We start from the raw sequence: 23,168 nt of genomic DNA, 5'->3' as shown, positions 1-23,168 counted from the left end.
ATAAAATTTAGGGTAAGTTATATTACATAACATTTAAATTTAGACTGAATGAATTTTGATAGTAAGGAATAATAAACTTAATTTTAATAGATAAAAAGAAACTTAATGTATTTATTTAAATGCATTGACATTTAAGTTTGTTTGATTTTACTAACACTTAACATATTGAATGTTGTTATTTATAAGTATTGAAGGTTTTTTAAGTCTTTTGGTTTTGGAGAAATTTTAGCTTGTTGAGTTGAGATTATTACTTATATCTTTACCGAGTGGTTTTATTTATTGGGAGATATGTTTCTTAGTCATAGATTTTTATTTATGTTACATTTCAAATGGTACTAATTTGTGTAGTGGGTTTTGTTAAATGTAGGATATCGATTGGATTGTTTTATATTTTTTGTGGGCTTGGACAAATGGTTTTTGTTTTTTAAGAGTTTTTGATTTAGAATTTGAAGAGTATTTGGCATTTGGAAGAAATAAAATCGGGGGTTTTTTGGATACGGTCGAGCTGTATTTTTAATGTTAGCAAGGACTAGTTTTGGTACGTTATTTTGATTTTTTTGTTTGCTTACGGGGAGGGTCTCCTGTTAGATGTGGAAGCCTGAGACTGGCACAAGGAATTTTTGTCTAATGCTTGATGAGTCTGTTTTATGGGGAGGAGGTGTTATTTTAAGTTTTATAAAATACACCGAGAATTAGTTAAAATCGTGGAAGAAACATTATGGTAATTAAAGGGCGCTACGTTTAAAGAGCTATAAATCTTTTTAAATAGCTGCTTGACGTAAGGCGAGCTTAATCTCCCTTTTCTGCCCCAGAAAGCATCGGGCACGTCCGCATCAATGGCACCACCTCTGCCCACTGCTCCTGCTCCACCCGACCAAAAGCAAGAGCAAAAGTTGGTCGGGCTTTAAGAACTTGCAATAACTTTGAAGCAAAAGAAATCACGTTTGTCTCCCGCGCTTTTTCCTTTCGGGTGCCGCACTCACCTCTGCGGACACGCGCCGAGCTCTCGCTGCAGGAACCCGTCAGGCCTCGGTGGCTGTGAGTTCACGCTCCTCTCCCCGGGGAATTGAAAGAATTGCTGAGGAATCGCAGAAATGTTTTCTGGAGCCTTTCCCCTTCGGTGCCCCTGTGCTGTGTGTGGGACGAGGGCAGAGGAGCCTCGGGCTGGAAAGGGGCAGGAGAAAGGCAAAGGGACCCGCCGGTGTCCCCAGGGCACCGTGGGGAACACAACGGACACCGCGCGGGCACGGGGAGGTGAGGAGTGACAGTCTGGGCCAAAATCCCAGCTCACCCCAGGGAAATAAGCGAGGGACATTTTGGAGGGGAAAGCTGAGGTCACGAGTTCACCCAGCCCGGCCACGTTGTGTTTGCGCAAAGCGGCACCAGAGGTGAAGGTCAATCCTGAGCCAACCCTGCTCAACCTCTAAGTCCCAGAATAAATTCTACAAGCTGTCCACTGAGGGACTAAAAATACACAAAAGAGAACCAAGAGCATTCCGAGAGCAAACCAGAAGGTTCCTGGCAATCCCGTTGCAGCGATGTCACAGCCTTTTTGACAGAGCTGTAAGATTTTTATTTCAATGCTGCGTTTCTCTGCTGGGATCATTCACTCCGTGGGCTGTGGGGATTTTTTGGGTTTGAACTCCCTCACGGTGGCCCTGACACTGCTCAGGAGCTGGAGGAAGAGCAGAGCCAGCGCTCCTGGCAGGGGCAGGGAGTTTTCCCCCACAGCAGATCCAGCAGCTGCCCTCCAGCCCGGCCAGGAGGGATCTGCTTTGGCTCCTGGCTGCTCCAGGTGACATTCCAGCAGCCTCATCTCCCATCCAGCCCGGCCAGGAGGGATCTGCTTTGGCTCCTGGCTGCTCCAGGTGACATTCCAGCAGCCTCATCTCCCATCCAGCCCGGCCAGGAGGGATCTGCTTTGGCTCCTGGCTGCTCCAATGACACTCCAGCAGCCTCATCTCCCATCCAGCCCGGCCAGGAGGGATCTGCTTTGGCTCCTGGCTGCTCCAATGACATTCCAGCAGCCTCATCTCCCATCCAGCCTGGCCAGGAGGGATCTGCTTTGGCTCCTGCAGGGACAGAACATGTTCAGCTGCTCCAGGTGACATTCCAGCAGCCTCATCTCCCATCCCTGCTCCTGCCCCTCCGGCTCTCAGCTCCCTCCCCACCCGGAGCTCAGGCTCCAGTTAATGTTTTAAAGCAGGACAAGGCGGTGGCTGGATGTGCTCCCGGCCTGTGCTGAGGCAGAACATCTCTCCTGCAGAAGCTCAGCTCCTTTCAGAGCCTCGGCATGTCCGTTTTCCTCAGGAAAGGGATGCACATCCCTGCCTGCAGCACACCTCCAGTGGGACCCACCTGTGAGAGTTTTCCATCCCTTCTGCACCTCCAGCTGGCTCCCTGGAAATCTCCGAACATCATCGCACTCGAACCTCTGATTTCAAGGCATCTCCGAGGCTCTTGCTTGGCATTTAGTACCCGTGAAGGAAGATTGCCTTGGCTGAAATGCTGCTGGTGAATGATGGCCTCAGGCTGGAAAAGAGGGAGGAGATTTGGGGTGGCTGGAACATACCTGGCAGCTGTGTGGGAGCTCGGGGAGGTCGGCAACAGGGATTGCCGTCAGAGCCCCTCTGCAAACGGCCCGTGCCTCCATTCCCAGGTAATGCCAGCCGTTCCCTGGGGTCCCTGTCGGCTGTCGCTGTCGGCTGTCCGGGCTGAAGCATCCCTGCGTGCCTGTGGGGAGCAGCCCCTGGCCGAGGAGCCGCGGGCAGCCCTTCAGCCGTGTCCGTGCCAGCGCTGTCCCGTGCGCCGGTGCCCGTGCCGGGACATGCGTTCGGCACGCTGCGAGCCACGGGCAGGGCACGGCAGCTCCCGCCCCGCAGAGCCAAGGACAGGAGGTGCTCTCTGCCCTTCGGGGGCTCCGGCGCCTCCAGCCCCGCACCGGGCACAGCCGGAGCGGGAGCAGCGGCCCCGGCGGAGCGGCCGCTCCCGGCCGCGGCGCCGCAGCCCCGCTCGTCCGGCGGGGCTCCCCCGGGGATGCGGACACGGGGCGGGGGAGGCGGGCGCTGCTGCTCGCAGGGGAGCGCGGTGGCCACGGGGCTACCGGGGCGGGGGGGCTCGGCATCCCGCGGGGGCTGCGGGGCGGCTCCGTGTCCGCCCGCGGGGCCGGAGGCGGCGCTGCGGGAGCGGCGGTGCCGATGGGGTCCCGGCCCCGACGCAGCCCCAGCTCCCCGCGGCCACAGCGAGAACGGGACCCGAGCCCCGGCGGGACCCGAGCCCCGGGCCGGCCGCAGCTGGAGCGGCGGCGCCCGTCCCGGAGCGGCTCCTCCCGGCCGCGGCGCTGCCGGTCCGGATCCCAGCCGCGATCCCGCCTCGATCCGCCGGCCCCGGCACCCCCTCCCTGCCCGCCGAGGAAGGAGCGGCTCTGCCCGGCTCCCCCAGCAGACACCGGCGGGCCCAGGACCCAAATCCCGATCCCGATCTCAGCTGAGCGCCTCGGACGCCGCGCAGGCCGGGAGCTGCCCCGATCCGATCCCCGCACGGAGCTCCGAGCGCCGGTCCCGCCGCAGTCCGTCCGAGCATCCACACAGAACACGGGGCGGGCGCGGAGCCGCCGCCATTTACGGGCGGGGGGCGGGGCCGGGGGCGGGGCCAGCACAGGTGCGCGCACAGGTGCAGGGGGCCCCAGCGCGCCTGCGCGGGGCGGGGCCGCGGGTATTTAAACCGCGGGGCGAGCGCGGCGGAGCCATTTGGTGCTGGGCGCTCGGAGCGGGAGGTTACGACCGGTCGGGCTCCATATCTCTGTTTCTTTTGCTTTTCTTGCGCGTTTCTTTTCTTTTGTATTTCTTTTTCTCTGTACCTCTCCTATCTACCCTCCTTTCCTCCCCTCCCCCACCCCCTACACCCTCCCCCCCCCCAAACCCCCCCCCCTCCCTCTCCCCCCTAGCCCTCCCCTCCCTCCCTCCCGGGCGGGCCCCCCTACACCCCTTTCCTTGTCCTCCCTCTCTATTCCCCTACTCACCCCTACACTATCCTGTCCCTCCATCGTGTCCCTGTTCCTTCCCTCCCCAGCCGGGCTCCCCCGTGCCCCCTCCCCCTGCTCCCCCCCACGCGCTCCCGGTTCCTCCTGCCGCCTTTCCGTGATGCCTTTCCCCCTCCACACATTCCGCCTCCTTCCCCAAAGCTGCCTTCAATCTTTCTTTTCCTTCACCCGGCTCTCCCCCCAGGCCCCTCCCCAGCTGCCCTGCACACCCCGACCTCTCCCCACCGGCCCCCTGTCCTCGTCCCCTTCCCCTCGACTGCCGCTCTGCTCCCCTGTTCTCGTTCCCCATTCCCCTTTTCCTTCTTTCCTCGCAGCCGCGGGGCTCGGGGCGCCGCAGAATAAAGCCCAGAGGGCCGGAGCCGGCGCCCCCCGCCCTCGCTGGGGTCCCCACACGGGGCCGGAGCCGCTCTGCGGGTCCCCCCATTGCAGTCTAATACACGGCCCGACACTGCCGGGGTGCGGCTTTCCCGACATCACACTGGGGGTCGGGCTGGGGGTCGGGAGGGGGTCCTGGGGGGAGGAGGGTGGGGGGGTTAGGAAGGGCCCCCTCCGGAGGAGGGGGTCCCGGGGGGGGGGGGGGCCAGGGTGGGCCCCCTCCGGAGGAGGGGGTCCGGGGGAGGGGGGCGGGGTGGAGGGGGGGTCTTCCCCCCTCCAGCCCCGCCCCCTCTCCGGGACCCCCTTCTCCGGACCGGGACCCGGGGGGAGGAGTGGGGGGGGGGTGGGGGGGGTGGGGGGGGGTGGGGGGGGGGGGTGGGGTGGGGGGGGTGTGGGGTGGGGTGGGGGGGGGGGCGCTGGAGGGGACCGCCGGTCGTGTGTTTTTTTATTTCTGTTCACGGCGCAGAGTGACGTGACCCCCTCTGCTACCCCCCCCCCCCGCCCCTCCACCCCCCCCACCCACCCACCCACCCCCCCCACCCCCCCCAACCCACCCCCCCCCCCACCCCCCACCCCCCCCCCCACCCCCCCCCACTCCTCCCCCCGGGTCCCGGTCCGGAGAAGGGGGTCCCGGAGAGGGGGCGGGGCTGGAGGGGGGAAGACCCCCCTCCACCCCGCCCCCCTCCCCCGGACCCCCTCCTCCGGAGGGGGCCCACCCTGGCCCCCCCCCCCCCCGGGACCCCCTCCTCCGGAGGGGGCCCTTCCTAACCCCCCCACCCTCCTCCCCCCAGGACCCCCTCCCGACCCCCAGCCCGACCCCCAGTGTGATGTCGGGAAAGCCGCACCCCGGCAGTGTCGGGCCGTGTATTAGACTGCAATGGGGGGACCCGCAGAGCGGCTCCGGCCCCGTGTGGGGACCCCAGCGAGGGCGGGGGGCGCCGGCTCCGGCCCTCTGGGCTTTATTCTGCGGCGCCCCGAGCCCCGCGGCTGCGAGGAAAGAAGGAAAAGGGGAATGGGGAACGAGAACAGGGGAGCAGAGCGGAGCATGCGGGAAGGTGGGGAGGGAGGTCGGGCTGCGAGGAAAGCGGGCGGGGAAGGGAAAGACCGGCAGGGGGAAAGAGGGACGGGACAGAGGAGGGAAGAGAGAGGGAATGGAACGGAGCAGCGGGGCAGGGACAGGTGAGGGACGAGTGGGGGGGTCGCATTTGGGGGAGGAGGGAGAGTGGGTTTAGGGGAGAAAAAACAGAAATATGGAGAGAAGGAAGGAAGGGTAGATGGTGGGACGGGAGGGGAGGCCGAAATGGGACGAGAAGGAAAAGGAGGAAGACAAAGAAGGGGAATAGGAGCAGAAGGAAGGAAGAGTAGAAGGGGGCACAAAAGGGGAGCGAAAGCAGTCGGCTTTGGGGAGGAGAGGAAAACGGGGGAAAGGCAGGGAAAGAAGGGGAATGGGAGCAGGAGGAAGGAAGAGTAAAGGGGGGGAAGGAGAGAAGGGCGAAGCTGCGGAGCCCGCACAGAACCCACCACCCTCACTGCGCTCCGAGTGAGCAAATGGCGGCTGCAGCGATTCCCGGCACTTAAATAAGCTCGGCCCCACCCCACGCAGGTGCCCCGCGGTCCCGCGCACCTGAGCCAGCGCCGGCCCCGCCCCTGAGGCTCCGGCCCGGCCCCGCCCCTGAGGCTCCGGCCCGCCCGGGATGGAGGCGGGGCCATCGCTCCCGGCCCGCCGGGATGGGCCCGGGGCTGCCGCTTCGGCTCCCGGCGGTGCCGCCTCTGCCCCGGCGGGCGGGTCGGGGTCTCTCTCGGGCCGGAGCACCGGGGCGGCGCCGGGGCCGAGCCGGCGGCGGCGGCGATTTCCCGGGGCTGACCGAGACCGGCCGGGGCGCGGGGACCCCCGTGCCGCCCCAGCACCCCCAAACCCCGCCGCTCCCCGCCGTGCCAGGGAATTTTCTTTTTCCCGGTGCAGGCCGAGACATTTCTGTGAGAAAACTCAAAAGTCAGGGGTACGGGGTCTGAGGGGAGAGAAGAGATTCTGGTATAAATCCAAAACGCGTTGTGAAAAACAACATGGAAGAGCTCATTTGCTCTCCCAGCCCGGTTTCTGTGTGACCGTCTGTGATTCCAGCTGCTCCGCTGGCACTGGCAGCCTGCGGGGCTCGAAGGACTTGCCAGGTGCCCAGCACGACAGAAAAGAACGGGAGAACTCCCCGGCTCTGGCAGCGGAGCCTCTCGGCAGTGTCCCGAAAGCCCCGCAGTGCCAGCATCTCTGCATGGAAGCTGAGGGGCTCCAGCGCAGCCCCTCTGCAGCGTTCCTCTGCAGCTGGCACTGCCCAGCGCCCCTGACCAGGGTTTGGGGTCCCTGCACAGCCCCCGGCGCAGCCCCCTGGCTTCTTCCAGCTCCCTTCAGCCAGGATGATTTTCTCGGGGGTAGGAGCACCCAAAGCCAGCGGAACTGGCCTCAGCCACTTTCCGTGGGATCTCTCCTCTTCCTTCCTCACCAAATTCCCACTGTCAAAACCCAGCTTGAGGCACAGATCCCCATCCCCTCAATCTCTCCAAGGAATTGGGCTCGGATTTCCCAATCCAGCAGGGCAGAAATGCTCTTGTCCTTACCGTGCATCCTAATTGCAGTAATGGCTTAAGAAATAATTGAAAGAAATTAAAGGAATGAAGAGAAATTAAATAAGAGCTGCCAGCTCCAACTAAGGGATGCTCAAACCCCTTACCAACAATTCGCTTTAATTAACCGACTCAAACAAAGTAATCAACACCACATTGATACAGTAGGATTCTTTTTAATCGAGTTATAGATAAATATTGCAGAATGTAAAAACCTTTGTAAATCCAGAAACTCTTTCAAGAGATAGACAGGGCACAGCTGCAGAGAGTCTTGGGGAGTTCAGGGGAAAAACCCCAAAGTTTTCAGTGTTTAGCATCTCCCACCCTGTCGTCACTGACAGCAAACACGGCTTCAGCCTCGGGAAAACACGGAGAGTCAGGGATTTTACAGATCCTGGTCTCACCTCAGCCTCTCAGCAGGTACAGTCTGCAGGGAGAGGGAAGAAAAAGGGTCAGAATGGACAGCCTACTTCCAGAAAATCATCACCATTCATAAAGCACTAAGCAGAGCTGTAAGAACTTCCCCAAAGGTTCATTTCCCTGCGGACTGAGGGCTCTCAGTTGAAGCACGGGCTGGACCTGCCACGGACAGACTCCAGGAACCCCAGAAGTAAAAGCCACTGGGCCAATTCCAGAAAACATTCCAAAATCAGGCTCCTAGGATGTGACCATCTCCTCTCTCACCTGGAGGCGGAAGCACAAGGAATGATCTTCCCTCCTGTGGGTTTTCTGGGATCTGCAGTGAACCGCAGGGGGAAGAAAACAAAGCCTGAATATTTCGCACGACTGGAACAGAAAAGTGGGGAAAAGGGAGGCAGGGGCACTGCTGGGGTGATAACTGGGATCCAGCCTCTCCACACCAATGGAAGCAGAGACTGAGTGACAGAGCCTTTGGGACCACTTTGCTGGGATTCATAGGAAAACGGGTGAGTTTTATTTTGGCAATAAAGCCAAGCTGCTTCTCACCTCATCAGCCGGGTACAGCAGCAGCACCCGCAGGAACCTGGCCAGGTGGCTCTGCCTGGCAGAGGGCTCCCCACTTCCTGGGAATTGTGTGCTACAGGGCTGTGCCACTGGCCATTAAAACAGTTCCCACCTGGCCCTTCACAAAGGCAAGGTGCTTTTTCCATACAGCAAATGGTTTTTGAATTAAGAAGGTAACACTATACTCAACTGGAGAAGAAAAAAGTGAGAGCTGTAAAATTTTCCCACGCCAGGCAAAAAAGAAAGCCAAATCAAACCAAAACGAAAAGTAGCATAACAATGAAAAAAACCCCAAAACATATCAAGCATATTTCAAGAGAGTTTAAATCTGAATGAAGTGATTTACTTAGAGGCTTGAAAATCTGCCATGCTGCAAAAATCTAACTGCTGCAATAAAAGCCTTTTCTTACATCACATTTTAGCCCTGAATTTGCAAAAACCCCTGCCAAACTAACAATTCACCACATACAGTTCTTGAGTCATTCCTGTCCTTGAGCACGAGTCAAGCTAAAGTTATGGAGACAAGAAAAACATAAGTGACTCAATGCTGCTCCTTTGGAAATTACAGAATCAGAGGGAGGGTTTTCCTTAGCTTAGGAAAAATGCACAGCCAGTTCAGCAGATACTGAATAGCAGGGAAGTCAGGAGATACGTGCTTTGCTGTCAGAGACAAACATATAAATAAATATTTACATTAAGCCAGAGGTCTACAGATGGTCTGATCAGAAGTCTTGATGCAGAAAACCAGCCCTGGGGTATCCTCTTAAGGGACACAGGAGGAACTCCTTGGCTGGGACACAGCCTCGCTCAGCGCTGCTCCCATGGCTCTCGGCTCTTTGCCAGTGCTTGCAGTGTCCCCGCAGATCCCAGAGGATGGCAGGGCCAAGGCTCCCGTTCGCTCCTCCGGCACTCAGCGAGTGTTTCCTGCCACGCCCCCTGTGCAGAGCAGCCACGCGCGGCTCGCCGGTGCTCAGCCCTGCCTCCAGGGCTTTGAATGGCACATCCACCTGCAAAATAGGCAGGGAGAGCTTCTGGCTCACACGCGGGATTTGACAACACAAAGAGCACGCGTGGGTGTCAGAAAGGGCTCAAATCTCATCTCACACCACCGAGAGGGGGAATGGAACGGAGCAGCGGGGCAGGGACAGGACAGGACAGGAAGGAGCCGGGTTTGGGGGGGACACGGAAACGGGGGAAAGAGAGGTAACTGAACACGGGCAGGGGCATGGAGCGGGAGAGAGAGGGACAGGAGGGGATCCTCCCGGCGCCCCGGCTCCGCCCCGGCTCAGCCCCGCCCGGGCTGCTGCGCTCGGCAGAGCTCGGCTCCGTTCGGCTGGACTCGCCTCCTCGGCCAGCTTCGGCTACTTTCGGCCACGCTCGGCTATTTCCGGCCGCATTCGCCTCCATTCGCCTCTTCGGCAAAGCTCGGCTCGCCTCGGCTGAACTCGGCAAAGCTCGGCTCCGCTCGCCTCCTCGGCCCCTTTCGGCCGCTTTCGCCCACGCTCGCCTAGTCCCGCCCGCTCCCGCCTCCATTCGCCCACTCCCACAGCTCGGCTCCCTCCGCCCGGCCCCGGCTCCCTCCGGCTCACACATTTCCTCAGGGCACCTCAGCACAGGTTGCACACAGAAGCTGTGGCTGCCCCCGGATCCCTGGAAGTGTCCAAGGCCAGGCTGGACAGGGCTTAGAGCACCCTGGCATGGTGGAAGGTGTCCCTGCCCATGGCAGGGGCTGGAACGGGACGAGCTTTAAAAAAAGGTGCCTTCCCATCCAAACCCTTCTGGGATTCCACGAATCTGTGAACCGCTCCCGGCAGAAGGGCTAGATTTCCATTGTGCTTCGAAAATGCTGCTGCAAGAACACGAAGAGAGATTTCAAATACTGTTAAAGTGGCACAACCACATCAAAAATTACGTCTGGGGGTAAAGTGGCAACTCTGCAATTCCAACCTCTGATACCAAGGACACATGGAGGGCTGAATCCTGGAGGTCCTTACATGACAGGATTTCTAGAGTTATCCGTCCCCAGTTTGCTGCTTAGGGTTAGAAAAGGTGGAATTCTGTTCTTAAGGGGTTACCACGTACCATCAACGTGAGAGACGGGGATGCTGATGTTTGATCAGAGTCCTGGAGCAGCCTGGAGCACGCTGGCTTCCCGAACCAGGTCTGCTGCCTTGTCCGTGTAGGGGTAGGGCTTTGTCCTCAGCCTCAGCAGGATCTGTCAGCAAAGGAGGAGAGAAAAGTAGAGTGCACCGGCTCCCAAGTGTGGGGGAACCATGTGCTGCTAAGGAAGACCACGTGCTGAAAGTGGTTGGAAGCCGGGCGGGTTTTGGGAGGACAAATTCCATATTACTTCTGCAGGATTCTGTCTACAGTTCCTGCTCTACAAACCAAATACATCAAACGACAACAACAAACAAACAAACAAAAAAACCCCACATTAAATCAACAACAACAAAATAATTACTCCTACCTCAATAACCCCATACTGCCCCAAACCATTCCAAGGAGGGCGGCAGGAGGGGCTGGCAAAGGCAGGGCCCCGCCGGGCCCCCCTCGCCGCTGCCATCCTTCTCCAGCGCCGCCGCTGAGCCGCCTTCAGCCCAAAACCCACCCAAAAATACCCCAAAATCGTCCTAAATGCCCCCAAAAACCCACCCAAAACTACCCAAACCCTCCTAAAAATATCCAAAAAACTCACCATAAAATGCCCCAAAACCAGCCCAAAACCCTCCCAAAAATACCCCAAAAAATCCACCCAAAAATATCCTAAAACCCACCAAAGAATACCCCAAAGCCCTCCCGAGAATACCCGAAAACCCTGCCCATAAACACCCTGAAACCCCAAATTAACCACTCTGAACCCCAAAATATCCCTGAGCTCCTCATACCCCAAATTTTCCTCCCCAACCCCCAAATTCCCCCCCGACCCCCAAAATTCACTTCTGGGTCTCGTCCTCGGGGGCCGGCGGCTGCCGGGGCCCCCCCAGGCCCGCGGGCGGCGCCCCCAAACCCGGGGGGAGTTCGGGGTCCGAGTCGGGGTCGTCCTCATGAGCCACCAGCCTGGGGACCCAAAAACCGGGGGGAACCCCGAATCGGGGGGGGACCCAAAATTGGAGGGGGTTCTGGGGGGTTCTGGAAGGTCTTTGGGGCATCCCAGGAGGACTTTTGGGGTCTCAGGGGGTTTTGGGGGTCCCAGGAGGAATTTCAGGGGTCCTAAAGGGAAATTTGGAGGTCCCAGGGGGAGTTTTGGGGTCCCAAAGAGAATTTTGGGCGTCCCAGGGAGGGCTTTGGAGTCCTGGGGAGAAGTTTGGAGGTTTCAAGGGGTTTTTGGGAGGAATTTTGGGGGTCCTGGGGGGGGGTTGGGGTCCTGAAGGGAATTTTTGGGTTCCCGAGGCTGTTTTTGGCGGTCCCGGGGCTGTTTTTGGGGGATCCCGCCGGGTATTTTTGGGGGTGCCGGGAGTGTTCTTGGGGTCCCCCCTCACCAGTCCACGGCCGGCTCCACTCCCCGGTTCCCGGTCAGCGCCAGCGCCTTCGCCCTGCGGGACCGGGGGGCTCCCGGTTATTTTTGGGGGGTCCCAGAGGGTTCTGAGGGGTCCCGGGGGGTTTTTTGGGGGTCTCGGTGGCGTTTTGGGGGTCCCGGGGGCTCCGGGGCCTGTCCGTGTGTCCCGCCCCCCCCCAATCCCATTCCCGGTGCCGGGTCCCCTCCGGCTGCTCCCGCCCGCCCTCCCCCGCTGTCCCCCCGGTGCCGCCGCCCTCAGCGCGCCGGGCCCCGAATCCCACCTCCAGCAGCGCCTCCAGAGCCGCCCGAGCCCGGTCCCACCGCCCGCCGCCATCACGGCGGCGCCGGGCTCCCGACACGTGGGGGACGGCGGCCGGCGAGGGACAGAAAGGCACAAAGCGTTCCGGTACGGACGGCGGCCGGAACGGGACAGAAAGCCTCCCTCGCCGCTGCCATCCTAATCCGGCGCCGCCGCGGAGCCGCCTCCAGCCCTCCCCTCACTCACAGACATCGCCCCGCTCGCCGCTCGCTGCCGCCCCTCGCCCCGTCTCGGTGATTTTGCCGGGCGCTGGCTGGGGGGCTGCAGTACCGCCCTGTGCCCACAAGGCGGCAGCACTTTTCAAGCGAGTCCGCGCCAAGCCACTCCCAAGAGGGCGGCCGGGTTGCAGTACCGCCCTTTGTCCACAGGGCGGCAGCACTTTCCAAGCGAGTCTGCACCAAGCCACTCCCAAGAGGGCGGCCGTGGGCGGCGGGGTTGCAGTACCGCCCTGTGCCCACAAGGCGGCAGCACTTTTCAAGGGAGTCCGCGCCAAGCCACTTCCAAGAGTGCGGCTGCGGGTAGAGCGGCTGCACTACTGCCTTGTGTCCACAAGGCGGCAGCACTTTTCAAGCGAGTCCGCGCCAAGGCACTCCCAAGAGGGCGGTCGGGCTGCAGTACCGGCCTTTGTCCACAAGGCGGCAGCACTTTTCAAGCGAGTCCACGCAAAGCCACTCCCAAGAGGGCGGCTGCGAGAGGCGGGGCCGCAGTACCGCCCTTTGTCCACAAGGCGGCAGCACTTTTCAAGGGAGTCCGCGCCAAGCCACTTCCAAGAGGGCGGCCGGGCTGAAGTACCACCCTGTGCCCACAAGTCGGCAGCACTTTTCAAGCGAGTCCGCGCCAAGCCACTCCCAAGAGGGCGGCGGGGTTGCAGTACCGCCCTTTTTCCACAAGGCGGCAGCACTTTTCAAGCGAGTCCGCGCCAAGCCACTTCCAAGAGTGCGGCCACGGGCAGAGCGGCTGCACTACTGCCTTGTGTCCACAAGGCGGCAGCACTTTTCAAGCGAGTCCACGCCAAGCCACTCCCAAGAGGGCGGCTGCGAGCGGCAGGGCCGCAGTACCGGCCTTTGTCCACAAGGCAGCAGCACTTTTCAAGCGAGTCCGCGCCAATCCACTCCTAAGAGGGCAGCTGCGGGCGGCGGGGCCGCAGTACCGCCCTGTGTCCACAAGGCGGCAGCACTTTTCAAGCGAGTCCACGCCAAGGCACTCCCAAGAGGGCGGCTGCGAGAGGCGGGGCCGCAGTACCGCCCTTTTTCCACAAGGCGGCAGCACTTTTCAAGCGAGTCCGCGCCAAGGCACTCCCAAGAGGGCGGCGGGGTTGCAGTACCGCCCTGTGTCCACAAGGCGGCAGCACTTTTCAAGCGAGTCCGCGCCAAGGCACTCCCAAGAGGGCGGCCGGGTTGCAGTACCGCTCTCTGCCCACAAGGCGGCAGTACCGCGCCGTCCCCGCCGGCACGGCCTCGGCAGCGAACGCCCCAAAGCGTCCGCGCGGGAAAGAACGGAACAAAAAGCCTGCCTGAGACCCGATAGGAACCGAAAGAAAAAAGCTTTACTCTTAAGCTGCAGTTCAACACGCTTTATTTTTATGTTTTTCATATTTATATTCACATTCGGATTTGTAATGGATATTGATGGAAAATTATATTTTCATAATTTCTTACATTTATTCCTATTATATTTTATTTCAGATTTTTATACGTATCCTAATGGATATCTTAATAGAGGTCAGGGGAGGGTGTGTGGCTGGGGGCGGGGCCAGGGGAGGGGGTAAGGACAGGGGTGGGGGTTAGAGGGTGGGGTCAGCATTGGGGGAGGGGGGTCAGCATTGGGGGCGTGGTTAGGGGTGGGGTCAGGGTGTGGGGGAGGGGGTGGAGGGTGGGTCAGGGAAGGGGTTAGGGTAGAGGGAGGATTCAGGGTGGGGGTGTGGCTACCAGACAGATCCCTCCCCTACCCCCCCTATACATATATATATAAATATAAAAATATTGTCAGGCGCAGCAGTGGAAAATTTGATGCTACCAAGGAGTAAAAATTTTTATTTTTACTTTGATGCTCCCAGGGAGTAGAAATTTTTATTTTTAAAGTTGTTTTTCTTTTTTTTTACTTCCTCGGAGCACGGTATTTTCTACTCCTGCTTTTTTATTCTAAGTACAGAAAGGGGAAAAAAGAGAGAAAGAGGAGGAGAGAGTGAGAAGAAGAAGAAGAGGAGAGAGTGATAAGAAGAGGAGAGACAAGAAGAAAAGGAGAGAGGAGGAAGACGAGAGAGCGAGAAAAGGAAAAAGAGAGAGGAGGAAGATGAGAGAGTGAGAAGAAAAAGAGGAGAGAGGAGGAAGAGGAGTGAGAAGAAAGGGAGAGAGATGAAGAAGAGTGTGAGAAGGAGAGAAGAGAGCAAGAAGAAGAGGAAAGCGTGAGAGGAAGAAGAGAGTGTGAGAAGGAAAGGAGAGAGTGACAAGAGGAAGAGAGAGGAGGAAGAGGAGTAAGTGAGAGGAAGAAGAGGAGAGAGAGAGGAGGAAGATGAGAGAGAGGAGAGAGTGAGAAGAAGAGGAGAGAGGAGGAAAAGGAGAGAGTGAGAAGAAAAGGAAAGAGTGAGATGAAGAGGAGAGAGTGAGAGGAAGAGAAGAGAGTGAGAGGAAGAAGAGAGAGGAAGAAGAGGAGAGAGAGGAGGAAGAGGAGAGAGGAGGAAGAGCAGTGAGTGAGAAGAATAGGAGAGAGGAGGAAGAGCAGCGAGTGTGAAGAAGAGGAGAGAAGAGGAAAAGAGCGAGAAGGAGAGAGTGAGATGAAGAAGAGTGTGAGAAGAAGAGAACAGTGAGAAGAAGAGGTGAGAGTGAGAAGGAGAGAGGAGAAAGAGGAGAGAGGAGAAAGAGGAGAGAGTGAAAAGAAAAGGAGAGAGAGATGAAGCGAGTGTGAGAAGAAGAGAGGAGAGAGTGACAAGAGGAAGAGAGGAGGAAGAGGAGTAAGTGAGAGGAAGAAAAGGAGAGAGAGAGGAGGAAGATGAGAGAGAGAAGAAGAGGAGAGTGAGAAGGAGAGAGGAGGAAGAGGAGAGAGTGAGGAGAAAAGGAGAGAGATGAAGACGAGAGTGTGAGAAGAGGAGAGAGTGAGAAGACAGGAGAGTGAGAAGACGAGGAGAGAGGAAGAAGAAGTGAGAGGAGGAAGAGGAGAAAGTGAGGAGAGGAGGAAGAGAGTGAGAAGAAAAGGAGAAAGATGAAGAAGAGAGTGGGAGAAGAAGAGGTGAGAATGAGAACAAGAAGAGGAGAGAGGAGGAAGAAGAAGAGAGGAGGAAGAGGAGAAAGTGAGAAAAGGAGAGAGGAGGAAGAGGAGCGAGTGAGAAGAAACGGAGAGAATGAGATGAAAAGGAGAGTGTGAGAAGAAGAGAGAGATGAAGAAGAGGAGAGTGAGATGAGAGTGTGAGAAGAAGAGGAGAGAGTCAGAGGAAGAAGAAAGAGGAGGAAGAGGAGAAAGTGAGAAGAAGAGGAGAGAGGAGGAAGAGGAGAGAGTGAGACGAAAAGGAGAGAGTGAGAAGAAAAAGAGAGTGTGAGAAGTGGAGAGAGTGAGGAAGAAGAGAGAGGAAGAAGAGAGGAAGAAGAAGAGAGGAAGAAGAGGAGAAAGTGAGAAGAAGAGGAGAAAGGAGGAAGAGGACAGAGTGAGAAGAAAAGGAGAGAGTGAGATGAAGAAGAGGAGAAGGTGAGAAGAATAAGAGGAGAGAGTGAGAGGAATAAGAGGAGAGAGGAGGAAGAGGAGAGAGTGAGGAGAAAAGGAGAGAGAGAGATGAAGAAGAGAGTGTGAGGAGAGAGTGTGAGGAGAGGAGAGAGTGTGAAGAAGAGGAGTGAGAAGAAGAAGAGGAGAGAGGAAGAAGAAGAAGAGGAGAGAGGAAGAAGAAGAAGAGGAGAGAGTGAGAAGAAGAGGAGAGAGTGAGAAGAAGAGGAGAGAGGAAGAAGAAGAGGAGAGAGGAGGAAGAGGAGCGAGTGAGAAGGAGAGAGTGAGATGAAGAAAAGGAGAGTGTGAGAAGAAGAGGAGAGAGTGAGATGAAGAAGAGGAGAGTGAGAGGAGAGAGTAAGAAGAAGAGGAGAGAGTCAGAGGAAGAAGAAAGAGGAGGAAGAGGAGAAAGTGAGAAGGAGAGAGAGAGATGAAGACAGTGTGAGAAGAAGAGGAGAGAGCGAGAAGAAGGAGAGAGGAGGAAGAGGAGAGATGAGAGGAAGAGGAGAGAGGAGGAAGAGGAGTGAGAAGAAGAGGAGAGAGCGAGGAGAAGAAGAGGAGAGTGTGAGAAGAAGAGGAGAGAGAGTGAGAAGAAGAAGAAGAGGAGAGAGTGAGAAGAAGAGAGCGAGAAGAAAGAGTGAGAAAAAGAAAAGGAAGAGAAAAGAGTATGAAGAAAACAGAGCAAGAAAAATAAAAGAGATAAAAAGAGAAACCAAAAAATTCAGATTAGAAAGAGAAAGGCAAAAGAAAGGAGGGGTAAAGAGAAAAAGAGTGAAAGACAAAGAGAAAAGGAAGCACTTGAAATGAAAGAGAAAAGCAAATAGAGAGACAAGAAAAAGAAGAAATAGAGCTGAAAACCTACAGGAAAACAAATTGAGAGACTGAACACAAGGTAGGGTTCAAGAGAGAAAGAAATAGAGAGTTAGAAACACAAAAAATTAAAGTTGGACAGAAAAGTAAAAAGGGTTAGAGACAAAGAAAATGATAGCAAGTGTTAGAAAGACAAAGGCTGACAAAGAGAAAAAAAAGAAGAAAACATAGTGAAACCTAGATTGAAAGAGACAAAGAGACATGGGGAAATACATGTAGAGGAAGGGAAGAAAATAGACAGGGTGAGAAGGAAATAGGGTTAGAGAAACATAGAGATGTGTTAGAAATGGAAACAAAGGAAAACACAGCCAGAGACAAAGAGTTACACATGGAAGGATAAAGTGAGGAATAGACTAAAGAGGAAAGTAAGAGGCAAAGGGAGAAAAAGGGTGAAAATGATACGACTCAACCACACCAAAGAAAGACAGGAGATGGATGGTGGGCGGGGCAGAGGGTAAGAGGTATCATTATTAGGGCTGATTAATCTTTATTCCTTTAATTTAAACTTCAGCAATACACAGGGAAACAATGTATACAAACGCAAGTACAGAGACAAATACAACAAAGAATACATCATACCTAGGCACACAAGTACAAGTCCAATTTACATACAGCAAAATACATCAAAAGACAGGAACACCTGCAAAGACAGAACAATATAATGTATTACAAGGAAAATACATATTGACACAATATAACCGTGTCTCCATTTCAGAAAAGTCCACAACGCTTTTATTGTTATGACGCACCCGGAACAAAAACGGCGCAAAACGCTCCGCCGACGTGCACGCCCCCTTCGCGTTACGCACAAACTCACATTCACGGCAACTCGCTCCGGAGACTCCCAAAAAATCCTCCTGCCTGATGAAAACCCCCCCTGAAAGGCAAAGGCCATACACACAAGGTTGGAACTGCTCCACACACACACACACACACAGCTGCAGACACAAGCACACACAAACTCTCACAGACAGACACAGACAGTCACACTCTCACACATTCTTCTGCTGACACGCTGGCTGCCACCCTTACGTGAAACGCTGCACTGAAGAATATGCTTAAACGCTTCTTCTGACCGCAGGACCTCCATGTCAAATGGTAGATTCCAGGAAATTCTGTAGGGACCCGGGGACCTACGAGACAAGGGGAGGCGGTCAGTGACTGACTATCTGAGAGCTAGGAGCTATACCAACTCTGGGCCCATCAGTGTTGTACCCCAAACCCCGTAGAGAACAGATGAACGGCAAAGCTTTATAACTGCTCTACCTGAGCGTGACTACGTGCCCGGGCAAGGCAGCTCCGATCACAATTGCCACAACAGAGGTGCATACAACATAAGCCATCGTAGGTACATACAGTATAAGCACAAACAACATAAGCCATCGTAGGTACATACAGTATAAGCACAAACAACATAAGGCAACGTAGGTACATACAGTATAAGCACAAACAACATAAGGCAACGTAGGTGCATACAGTATAAGCACAAACAACATAAGGCAACGTAGGTGCATACAGTATAAGCACAAACAACATAAGGCAACGTAGGTACATACAGTATAAGCACAAACAACATAAGGCAACGTAGGTGCATACAGTATAAGCACAAACAACATAAGCCATCGTAGGTACATACAGTATAAGCACAAACAACATAAGCCAACGTAGGTACATACAGTATAAGCACAAACAATATAAGACAACATAGGTACATACAGTATAAGCACAAACAACATAAGCCAACATAGGTAGGCGCAACATACGCACATACAATAGAAGCCGACACAGGTAGGTGCAACATAAGTGCATACAATGTAAGCCGACAGAGATACAAGATAAGTGAGGACTTGATATAATTCTCCAGAAGACTAATTTTTGAGCCCTATATCCTTTGAGAAGGCAGATGCTACGGAACTACTGTGGTCAGGTGATGAAGGGCTAATAAGATCCGTACGGAAGTCCAAGAGAAGGGCTACCAAAACTGAGAATGAAGATGGATGAGAACATCTCATGTACATCGTCCGGTCCCAAAAAGTAAATATGTAAAGATGCCAGAATAACTGATATCCAGGAAGGTACGTGAGCAAAATATGGCCGATACGGCACAAAATGATGTTGCTAAAGCATGGAGATGTAACAAAGGCCTAAGACACAGACAACGTGACACGGACACAGACAACGTGACACAGACACACATGGAAACTGCCTGGCAATTTCACCTTATGGACCCAAGATTCCTGGCCCAAGATGAGCCATGGGCTGATGATGCCAAAGAAAAGAAAGCCCTAGGGCAGTAGCACTTGATGATGACATGCAACGCCTTTCAAGATGTTAGTGCCAAAGCACTTAAGAGAAAGCCTAAGAAGCTCAGTAGGCCTAGAGAAGGAAGAAATGACTACAGGGTGACTGTAGCTATAGCTCCAGACATGAAGGCGGGCTCCTATGGTGAAAAGATCCACGACAACGTCAAGAGTCAAAGAAGGCCGCCGATGCGAACGTCACGAGAACGCGGAGAGGGATCGGAACTGCCCTGCCCAGCGAAGACTCTGGGGGGGCTGAGGAGAAACCCTCTCCCTTTGCTCCCGAGGGGCCCATCCCACTATGGGCCTCTTCTCCAAGCTAACATCAAATAGCCTCCTGTGATAGTGAAGGTTTTTCCCCCATCTCCCACCTACTGGCCCCAGCACTTAGCTTTTGCAAGACAACCGGATGGAATCCCATGTCAGTTGGATGTGAACGGCGAGATGTTCTGTACATCCGCTTCGGTGCTGCCGTTTCCAAACTTCAGCTACGCTCCTCCTCAGGGTACCTAAGACAAAACAGAAAATGCAACTAGTGCCCACGAAAAGAGGAATCCCTGAAACTCCGACACACCGCTGCCCCAGCTCACCTGAAGTCTCAATTTGACTCCACAGGCTGCCTGGAGGATACCTGAAAAACAAAAAGGTACACACTTAGCATGCTGCTGCATAAGAGTCACCTGTGAGTCACCGTGCCAAAATGCCAACTCACCCGCTCGCCTCTGTTCCTTCACACAGCTAGGGCAGCGACAGCACCTGCAAAAAAACAAAGCAAAAAAACCCACACCGAGATTCTGTGAAAACAACATCCCCCTGCCCTGAAAAGCACACCCACCCAGACCTTACGCTTGCACCCACCTGGCCTTGGACATCCGGACCAGAGATATCTTGCAAGACGACTGCCTAAAATAAAACAAAGTAACTAAGAGTGGATGCTTAGAATTGCACCAGAAATGGAGACCTGAGCCAGAACAACTCCTTCTGTCCACTGCTCACCTGGCACACAGGGCCTTGACTGCTGCAAACTGCCGGGACCTCCTAAAATTAAAGGCAAAGAACACTGCTGTAACATGGTCACCATTCAGGCTGCCGCTGCAAATGCAAACAATGACTGACCTGATCATGGGAAAATCCTCACGCAAGAATGGGGCCCTCTGCCACTGACCTGAACTGTCTGCATCTGAAAGGAAGTTAGGACTAGTGTCAAATGGCTGCAGGACAACTTAGCATCACCAAACATGTTATGTCAATCTCCCCATACAATCTAGAGCCCAACTACACCCTGCAAATGACAAATTTCAAGTCCCCAGGACTTGTGCTATTACAGGCTATGCAGCAGGGCAGAGCAGCTGTGGGACAAATACGTGCAGACACCCGTGACACAGGACAGGCAGAGAGAGCTTTTGAGGAGAAGAAAGGACCGAGAGACCCAAAGAACACAGAGTGCACCAGAGACAAGTGACAGGACACACACCAGAACTGCTCTGCCCTGAGCACCTCAGCACTGTGATCAAAACAGACACTTTCCCTTTAGCTGGCCTAAGGGGACACTTCTTGCACATCCCTGCCCCCAAACCTGATCCTAAAGGCCCTCCCAGCACCCCGCTTTCACCCCCACTGTGGGCCTGAGCCCTCCACTAATCTCTCAGCCATCTGGGCATGAGAATCCACGTCGCGTGCCAATGGAGGCTGCCTCGCCTGCGGGGAATGTCCAATGGTCACCGGGCTGTGGTCCCGTGCTCAGCTACAATCGAGAACACCAAACATCACTGCATGATCTTAGCTGCACAATGGACAAAACCCAGCAATCCTGCTACTCACCGTTCTCCTGAGAACGCTCGGGCCGCACACTTTGGCCAGGCTCAGAGGCTGCCACCGTCATCGCAGGGTCTGCCTGGGTTAAGAAGAGACAAAGAGACTCGGCATTGCTGAAACACGAGTGGACCTTGGCTCCCCCTCCCTACCTCGGCGACTCACCACAACTCCTCAGCCATTGCCAAAGGCAACTCTGATGCAATCTTGAAATACAAAATTTCAAGGCTTCATCTCAGAGTCCTGCAACACCTTCCAGAGGGCTCACAAGCACGGAAATCCAGGCCATCAGCTGTTGGTGACAGGGGCTTGGCATACTCTGAGTGGATTCCCTAAAGCACACAAACAACAATGGATGCTTACAATTGCACCAAATCTTGAAACCTGAGCAACAACAGCTGCTTCTGTCCACTGCTCACCTGGCACACTCGGCCTTGACTGCTGCTATCTGCCTGGACCTCCTAAAAATAAAGGCAAAGAACACTGCTGTAACACAGTCACCCTTTAGGCTTCCCCTGCAAATGCAAACAATGACTGACCTGATCATGGCAACACCCTCACCCCAGGACTGGGGCTCTCTGCCACTGACCGGAACTGTCTGCATCTGAAAGGAAGTTAGGACTAGTGTCAAACAGCTGCAGGACAACTTAACAGCACCAAACATGTTATGTCAATCTCCCCATACAATCTAGAGCCCAACTACACCCTGCAAATGACAAATTTCAAGTCCCCAGGACTTGTGCTATTACAGGCTATGCAGCAGGGCAGAGCAGCGGTGGGAAAAATACGTGCAGACACCCGTGACACAGGACAGGGAGAGAGAGCTTTTGAGGAGAAGAAAGAGCTGAGAGACCCAAAGAACACAGAGTGCACCAGAGACAAGTGACAGGACACACACCAGAACTGCTCTGCCCTGAGCACCTCAGCACTGTGATCAAAACAGACACTTTCCCTTTAGCTGGCCTAAGGGGACACTTCTTGCACATCCCCATCTCCAAAACTGACTCAAAAACCCCTCCTGGGGAGTCCCAACCCAGCACCTCTCTTCCATCCCCTCTGTGCATTGTAGCCCTGCACTTATCTTGCACATATCTGGGGATGCAAATCCCCATCAGGTGCAGATCGAGGCCTCGTGCCTGTCTGGGAAGTTCCAGTTGTCACCAGGCTGTTATCTCTTGCTCTGCCAAGAGAAAGAAAACCAAACGTCAATGCACTACCTTAACAGCACATGGGCCAGAACCTGACAATTCTGCTACTCACCGTCTCCCAAGAAGTCTTGGGCCACACACCTCAGGCGCGCTTGGATTCTGACACCGTCATCTCAAGGCACACCTAGGTTAAGGGCAGACAAGGTGACATGGCATTGCTGCAACTTGAGGGTACCCTCACTCCTCTTCCCTGCCTCACCACAACTCCTTGCCCATTCCTGTGGGTTACCAGGAGGGGACCTTGAAATGCAAAATTGGAAGGATCTGTCACAGGGTCCTGTATTGCTTCCCACAAGATCACATCTGCATGAAAACTGGTCCATCAGCCAGTTGGAGACAGAGGTATGAGTACACTGAGTGGATTCCCTAAAGCACACAAACAACAATGGATGCTTACAATTGCACCAAATCTTGAAACCTGAGCAACAACAGCTGCTTCTGTCCACTGCTCACCTGGCACACTCGGCCTTGACTGCTGCTATCTGCCTGGACCTCCTAAAAATAAAGGCAAAGAACACTGCTGTAACACGGTCACCATTTAGGCAGCCCCTGCAAATGCAAACCATGACTGACCTGATCATGGCAACACCCTCACCCAGGACTGGGGCTCTCTGCCACATATTTGAATTGTCAGCACCTGAAAGGAAGTTAGGACTAGTGTCAAATGGCTGCAGGACAACTTAGCATCACCAAACATGTTATGTCAATCTCCCCATACAATCTAGAGCCCAACTACACCCTGCAAATGACAAATTTCAAGTCCCCAGGACTTGTGCTATTACAGGCTATGCAGCAGGGCAGAGCAGTTGTGGGACAAATACGTGCAGACACCCGTGACACAGGACAGGGAGAGAGAGCTTTTGAGGAGAAGAAAGAGCTGAGAGACCCAAAGAACACAGAGTGCACCAGAGACAAGTGACAGGACACACACCAGAACTGCTCTGCCCTGAGCACCTCAGCACTGTGATCAAAACAGACACTTTCCCTTTAGCTGGCCTAAGGGGACACTTCTTGCACATCCCTGCCCCCAAACCTGATCCTAAAGGCCCTCCCAGCACCCCGCTTTCACCCCCTCTGCGGGCCTTAGCCCTCCACTTATCTCTCTGGCATCTGGGGATGAGAATCCACGTCGCCTGGCAATGGAGGCTGCCTCGCCTGCGGGGAATGTCCAATGGTCACCGGGCTGTGGTCCCGTGCTCAGCTACAATCGAGAACACCAAACATCACTGCACGATCTCAGCCGCACAGCAGCCACAACTCAGCAATTCTGCTGCTCACCATTATTCTCTTGAGAACGCCGGGCTCCTCGGGCCGCACGCTTCGCCCACGCCCTCCTGGCAGGGTCTGCCTGGCTGAAGAGCAGGCGAGGTGAGGCGGCGTTCCCAAAACTCGAGTGGACCCTGGTCCCCCTCACTAGTAGTTCCCCCACTTACAGCAACTCCTCGGCCGCTCC

At 55.2% G+C, this 23,168-nt stretch overlaps 2 long non-coding RNA genes across 2 annotated transcripts in view; both read right to left on the bottom strand.

The window, feature by feature from the left end:
• Positions 1-22,900, bottom strand: part of LOC144248627 (uncharacterized) — a 189,577-nt gene extending 166,677 nt beyond the window's left edge. Inside the window, exon 1 of the long non-coding RNA XR_014952352.1 lies at positions 19,692-22,900. This is a non-coding gene — a long non-coding RNA (uncharacterized LOC144248627). The remainder of the gene's footprint in view (positions 1-19,691) is intronic.
• LOC146763344 (uncharacterized) lies at positions 7,193-9,304 on the bottom strand. The gene is made up of 2 exons (XR_014951986.1): positions 8,711-9,304; positions 7,193-7,460 (listed from the first exon to the last, which is right to left on the bottom strand). It is a non-coding gene; the product is annotated as an uncharacterized LOC146763344 (long non-coding RNA).
• Positions 22,901-23,168: the final 268 nt, after the last annotated feature.

The sequence above is a fragment of the Lonchura striata genome, chromosome 1A, assembly GCF_050655825.1.
Source record: "Lonchura striata isolate lonStrDom1 chromosome 1A, ASM5065582v1, whole genome shotgun sequence".
Taxonomy (NCBI): Eukaryota; Metazoa; Chordata; class Aves; order Passeriformes; family Estrildidae; genus Lonchura; species Lonchura striata.
Note: the sequence above shows the minus strand (reverse complement) of the source record. Positions and strands in the feature narration are given on the sequence as shown.